Raw genomic sequence first — 7,168 nt, forward strand, 5'->3', positions numbered from 1 at the left:
CTGCAAGGAGTTTGTATGTTCTCCTCGTGTTTGGGTGGGTTTCCTCCGGGTACTTCTGTTTCCTCCCACACACCAAAGACATCCTGATAGGGAATGTAGATTGTGAGCCCTATATGAGACAGTGACCGACAATATCTGTAAAGTGCTGCGGAATATGATGGCGCTATATAAGTAAGCATAATAAATAAAATAAATAATACAAGTGACAGAGCACGCCCACAACAGTCTGCCATACAAGTCTATAGGTGATGTCCCAGCCCCCTCCCTATACAGAGCACACTCACAGCAGTCTGCCATACAATTCTATAGGTGATGTTGCAGTTCCCTCCCTGTACAGGTGACAGAGCACGCCCACAACAGTCCACCATACAAGTCTATAGGTGATGTTGCATCCACCTCCCTGGACAGGTGACATAGCAGTAAATAGAAGTGGAGGTGACGGCCAGGTGTAACAGGCCTATAGAGGTACTGTATATATATATATATATATATATATATATATATATATATATATATATATATATGTGCGTGTGTATATAGCGCCCCCAGGCTGACACTGCTCCTGCACTACAGTCCCAGGCAGATATAGAAATGATTATAGATGTGGTCGGATCAGATACCAGACCTTACCACTAGAGGGCATAAAAGTGCTTCCCCCCCTACTGGCCTATAAAAGGCTCTCAGAGTCTACTTTTGAGTAGTGTACCTCTCGGTGAGTGATCGGTGACTACTAGACATGTCTGGGGTACACTAGAAGACGTTTTGCCCAGATAACAGACTTTGAAAGGGGACAAAATTAGATTGAGAGAAGCAGGAAGCGTCTGCAGGTCCCTTGTCCACCACAAGGGGCGCCTTCATTACTTGCCCTGCTTCTGCTCACACCATTTCTTGGTGTCACATCTGCAGTAGTACACAGCAAACCTGGACTATATGGTTTGTAGTGCCCTGGTGATAGGGGGCGCCACCTGTAAAGGGTGAGCACTGTATAGCTGAGCACAGAGGGCACTCTGTGACAGACATGTTGTATCCTGACTGCAGCACAGGCACACTCTCCAGTATACAGCACCGCCGTCCCCGTCTGACCTGACATCTCCATGGTACCAGAGGACGAGCGGCGCGGCCTGGCACATCCTGAGCACACAGTGAGGAGACTATCAGGACCTGCTGAATGCTCCACTGTCTGCACAGCTCAAAGACGTCTTTATATCGGCCACAGAGGCACAGGCAGCGCTTATTACCTGCTGGAAACTAACAGACACATCACCCAGCTTTCTACACATCCTGAATAGCACATACAGTACATTATATCATCTCTCACCTGCTGCACTGCATATGTGTCAGTCTCCACTGCAGATCTGGCATTATAATCATAGACCAGGAGTTACAGAACACTGACAGATAATACAGAGCAGAGGATTGTGGGAAGACAAGCAACAGGTGACTACAATCTATTACTATCTGTTATCAGCCATGTCAGGAGAGGCCGACTGTAGGACAGGGGAATACAATCTATTACTATCTGTTATCAGCCATGTCAGGAGAGGCCGACTGTAGGACAGGGGAATACAATCTATTACTATCTGTTATCAGCCATGTCAGGAGAGGCCGACTGTAGGACAGGGGAATACAATCTATTACTATCTGTTATCAGCCATGTCAGGAGAGGAGAGGCCGAATGTAGGACAGGGGAATACAATCTATTACTATCTGTTATCAGCCATGTCAGGAGAGGCCGACTGTAGGACAGGGGAATACAATCTATTACTATCTGTTATCAGCCATGTCAGGAGAGGCCGACTGTAGGACAGGGGAATACAATCTATTACTATCTGTTATCTGCCATGTCAGGAGAGGAGAGGCCGACTGTAGGACAGGGGAATACAATCTATTACTATCTGTTATCAGCCATGTCAGGAGAGGCCGACTGTAGGACAGGGGAATACAATCTATTACTATCTGTTATCAGCCATGTCAGGAGAGGAGAGGCCGAATGTAGGACAGGGGAATACAATCTATTACTATCTGTTATCAGCCATGTCAGGAGAGGCCGACTGTAGGACAGGGGAATACAATCTATTACTATCTGTTATCTGCCATGTCAGGAGAGGAGAGGCCGACTGTAGGACAGGGGAATACAATCTATTACTATCTGTTATCAGCCATGTCAGGAGAGGCCGACTGTAGGACAGGGGAATACAATCTATTACTATCTGTTATCAGCCATGTCAGGAGAGGCCGACTGTAGGACAGGGGAATACAATCTATTACTATCTGTTATCAGCCATGTCAGGAGAGGAGAGGCCGAATGTAGGACAGGGGAATACAATCTATTACTATCTGTTATCAGCCATGTCAGGAGAGGAGAGGCCGAATGTAGGACAGGGGAATACAATCTATTACTATCTGTTATCAGCCATGTCAGGAGAGGAGAGGCCGACTGTAGGACAGGGGAATACAATCTATTACTATCTGTTATCAGCCATGTCAAGAGAGGAGAGGCCGAATGTAGGACAGGGGAATACAATCTATTACTATCTGTTATCAGCCATGTCAGCAGAGGCCGACTGTAGGACAGGGGAATACAATCTATTACTATCTGTTATCAGCCATGTCAGGAGAGGAGAGGTCGACTGTAGGACAGGGGAATACAATCTATTACTATCTGTTATCAGCCATGTCAGGAGAGGAGAGGCCGAGTGTAGGACAGGGGAATACAATCTATTACTATCTGTTATCAGCCATGTCAGGAGGGGAGAGGCCGACTGTAGGACAGGGGAATACAATCTATTACTATCTGTTATCAGCCATGTCAGGAGAGGAGAGGCCGAATGTAGGACAGGGGAATACAATCTATTACTATCTGTTATCAGCCATGTCAGGAGAGGAGAGGCCAACTGTAGGACAGGGGAATACAATCTATTACTATCTGTTATCAGCCATGTCAGGAGAGGAGAGGCCAACTGTAGGACAGGGGAATACAATCTATTACTATCTGTTATCAGCCATGTCAGGAGAGGCCGAATGTAGGACAGGGGAATACAATCTATTACTATCTGTTATCAGCCATGTCAGCAGAGGCCGACTGTAGGACAGGGGAATACAATCTATTACTATCTGTTATCAGCCATGTCAGCAGAGGCCGACTGTAGGACAGGGGAATACAATCTATTACTATCTGTTATCAGCCATGTCAGGAGAGGAGAGGTCGACTGTAGGACAGGGGAATACAATCTATTACTATCTGTTATCAGCCATGTCAGGAGAGGAGAGGCCGAGTGTAGGACAGGGGAATACAATCTATTACTATCTGTTATCAGCCATGTCAGGAGGGGAGAGGCCGACTGTAGGACAGGGGAATACAATCTATTACTATCTGTTATCAGCCATGTCAGGAGAGGAGAGGCCGAATGTAGGACAGGGGAATACAATCTATTACTATCTGTTATCAGCCATGTCAGGAGAGGAGAGGCCAACTGTAGGACAGGGGAATACAATCTATTACTATCTGTTATCAGCCATGTCAGGAGAGGAGAGGCCAACTGTAGGACAGGGGAATACAATCTATTACTATCTGTTATCAGCCATGTCAGGAGAGGCCGAATGTAGGACAGGGGAATACAATCTATTACTATCTGTTATCAGCCATGTCAGCAGAGGCCGACTGTAGGACAGGGGAATACAATCTATTACTATCTGTTATCAGCCATGTCAGGAGAGGAGAGGTCGACTGTAGGACAGGGGAATACAATCTATTACTATCTGTTATCAGCCATGTCAGGAGGGGAGAGGCCGACTGTAGGACAGGGGAATACAATCTATTACTATCTGTTATCAGCCATGTCAGGAGAGGAGAGGCCGAATGTAGGACAGGGGAATACAATCTATTACTATCTGTTATCAGCCATGTCAGGAGAGGAGAGGCCAACTGTAGGACAGGGGAATACAATCTATTACTATCTGTTATCAGCCATGTCAGCAGAGGCCGACTGTAGGACAGGGGGATACAATCTATTACTATCTGTTATCAGCCATGTCAGGAGAGGCCGACTGTAGGACAGGTGACTACAATCTATTACTATCTGTTATCAGCCATGTCAGGAGAGGCTGACTGTAGGACAGGGGAATACAATCTATTACTATCTGTTATCAGCCATGTCAGGAGAGGAGAGGCCGACTGTAGGACAGGGGAATACAATCTATTACTATCTGTTATCAGCCATGTCAGGAGAGGAGAGGCCGACTGTAGTACAAGAGAATACAATCTATTACTATCTGTTATCAGCCATGTCAGGAGAGGCCGACTGTAGGACAGGGGAATACAATCTATTACTATCTGTTATCAGCCATGTCAGGAGGGGAGAGGCCGACTGTAGGACAGGGGAATACAATCTATTACTATCTGTTATTAGCCATGTCAGGAGAGGCCGACTGTAGGACAGGGGAATACAATCTATTACTATCTGTTATCAGCCATGTCAGGAGAGGAGAGGCCGAATGTAGGACAGGGGAATACAATCTATTACTATCTGTTATCAGCCATGTCAGGAGAGGAGAGGCCGAATGTAGGACAGGGGAATACAATCTATTACTATCTGTTATCAGCCATGTCAGGAGAGGAGAGGCCGACTGTAGGACAGGGGAATACAATCTATTACTATCTGTTATCAGCCATGTCAAGAGAGGAGAGGCCGAATGTAGGACAGGGGAATACAATCTATTACTATCTGTTATCAGCCATGTCAGGAGAGGAGAGGCCGAATGTAGGACAGGGGAATACAATCTATTACTATCTGTTATCAGCCATGTCAGGAGAGGCCGACTGTAGGACAGGGGAATATAATCTATTACTATCTGTTATCAGCCATGTCAGGAGAGGCCGACTGTAGGACAGGGGAATATAATCTATTACTATCTGTTATCAGCCATGTCAGGAGAGGAGAGGCTGACTGTAGGACAGGGGAATACAATCTATTACTATCTGTTATCAGCCATGTCAGGAGGGGAGAGGCTGACTGTAGGACAGGGGAATACAATCTATTACTATCTGTTATCAGCCATGTCAGCAGAGGCCGACTGTAGGACAGGGGAATACAATCTATTACTATCTGTTATCAGCCATGTCAGGAGAGGAGAGGCCGAATGTAGGACAGGGGAATACAATCTATTACTATCTGTTATCAGCCATGTCAGCAGAGGCCGACTGTAGGACAGGGGAATACAATCTATTACTATCTGTTATCAGCCATGTCAGGAGAGGAGAGGCCGAGTGTAGGACAGGGGAATACAATCTATTACTATCTGTTATCAGCCATGTCAGGAGAGGAGAGGCCGAGTGTAGGACAGGGGAATACAATCTATTACTATCTGTTATCAGCCATGTCAGGAGAGGAGAGGCCGAATGTAGGACAGGGGAATACAATCTATTACTATCTGTTATCAGCCATGTCAGGAGAGGAGAGGCCAACTGTAGGACAGGGGAATACAATCTATTACTATCTGTTATCAGCCATGTCAGGAGAGGAGAGGCCAACTGTAGGACAGGGGAATACAATCTATTACTATCTGTTATCAGCCATGTCAGCAGAGGCCGACTGTAGGACAGGGGAATACAATCTATTATTATCTGTTATCAGCCATATCAGGAGAGGAGAGGTCGACTGTAGGACAGGGGAATACAATCTATTACTATCTGTTATCAGCCATGTCAGGAGAGGAGATGCCGACTGTAGGACAGGGGAATACAATCTATTACTATCTGTTATCAGCCATGTCAGGAGAGGAGAGGTCGACTGTAGGACAGGGGAATACAATCTATTACTATCTGTTATCAGCCATGTCAGCAGAGGCCGACTGTAGGACAGGGGAATACAATCTATTACTATCTGTTATCAGCCATGTCAGGAGAGGAGAGGCCGACTGTAGGACAGGGGGATACAATCTATTACTATCTGTTATCAGCCATGTCAGGAGAGGCTGACTGTAGGACAGGGGAATACAATCTATTACTATCTGTTATCAGCCATGTCAGGAGAGGAGAGGCCGACTGTAGGACAGGGGAATACAATCTATTACTATCTGTTATCAGCCATGTCAGGAGAGGAGAGGCCGACTGTAGTACAAGAGAATACAATCTATTACTATCTGTTATCAGCCATGTCAGGAGAGGCCGACTGTAGGACAGGGGAATACAATCTATTACTATCTGTTATCAGCCATGTCAGGAGGGGAGAGGCCGACTGTAGGACAGGGGAATACAATCTATTACTATCTGTTATTAGCCATGTCAGGAGAGGCCGACTGTAGGACAGGGGAATACAATCTATTACTATCTGTTATCAGCCATGTCAGGAGAGGAGAGGCCGACTGTACGACAGGGGGATACCATCTATTACTATCTGTTATTAGCCATGTCAGGAGGGGAGAGGCCGACTGTAGGACAGGGGAATACAATCTATTACTATCTGTTATCAGCCATGTCAGGAGAGGCCGACTGTAGGACAGGGGAATACAATCTATTACTATCTGTTATCAGCCATGTCAGGAGAGGAGAGGCCGACTGTAGGACAGGGGGATACAATCTATTACTATCTGTTATCAGCCATGTCAAGAGAGGCCGACTGTAGGACAGGGGAATACAATCTATTACTATCTGTTATCAGCCATGTCAGGAGAGGAGAGGCCGACTGTAGGACAGGGGGATACAATCTATTACTATCTGTTATCAGCCATGTCAGGAGAGGCCGACTGTAGGACAGGTGACTACAATCTATTACTATCTGTTATCAGCCATGTCAGGAGAGGCTGACTGTAGGACAGGGGAATACAATCTATTACTATCTGTTATCAGCCATGTCAGGAGAGGAGAGGCCGACTGTAGGACAGGGGAATACAATCTATTACTATCTGTTATCAGCCATGTCAGGAGAGGAGAGGCCGACTGTAGGACAGGTGACTACAATCTATTACTATCTGTTATCAGCCATGTCAGGAGAGGCCGACTGTAGGACAGGTGACTACAATCTATTACTATCTGTTATCAGCCATGTCAGGAGAGGCTGACTGTAGGACAGGGGAATACAATCTATTACTATCTGCAGATGGCGGGTGGTGTTGGAGCAGTAATGACAGGATGGCTCAGGGCAGGGCTCAGCACATGGAGGCAGGAGGG

Source organism: Leptodactylus fuscus, chromosome 11 (assembly GCF_031893055.1).
Source record: "Leptodactylus fuscus isolate aLepFus1 chromosome 11, aLepFus1.hap2, whole genome shotgun sequence".
Classification (NCBI taxonomy): domain Eukaryota; kingdom Metazoa; phylum Chordata; class Amphibia; order Anura; family Leptodactylidae; genus Leptodactylus; species Leptodactylus fuscus.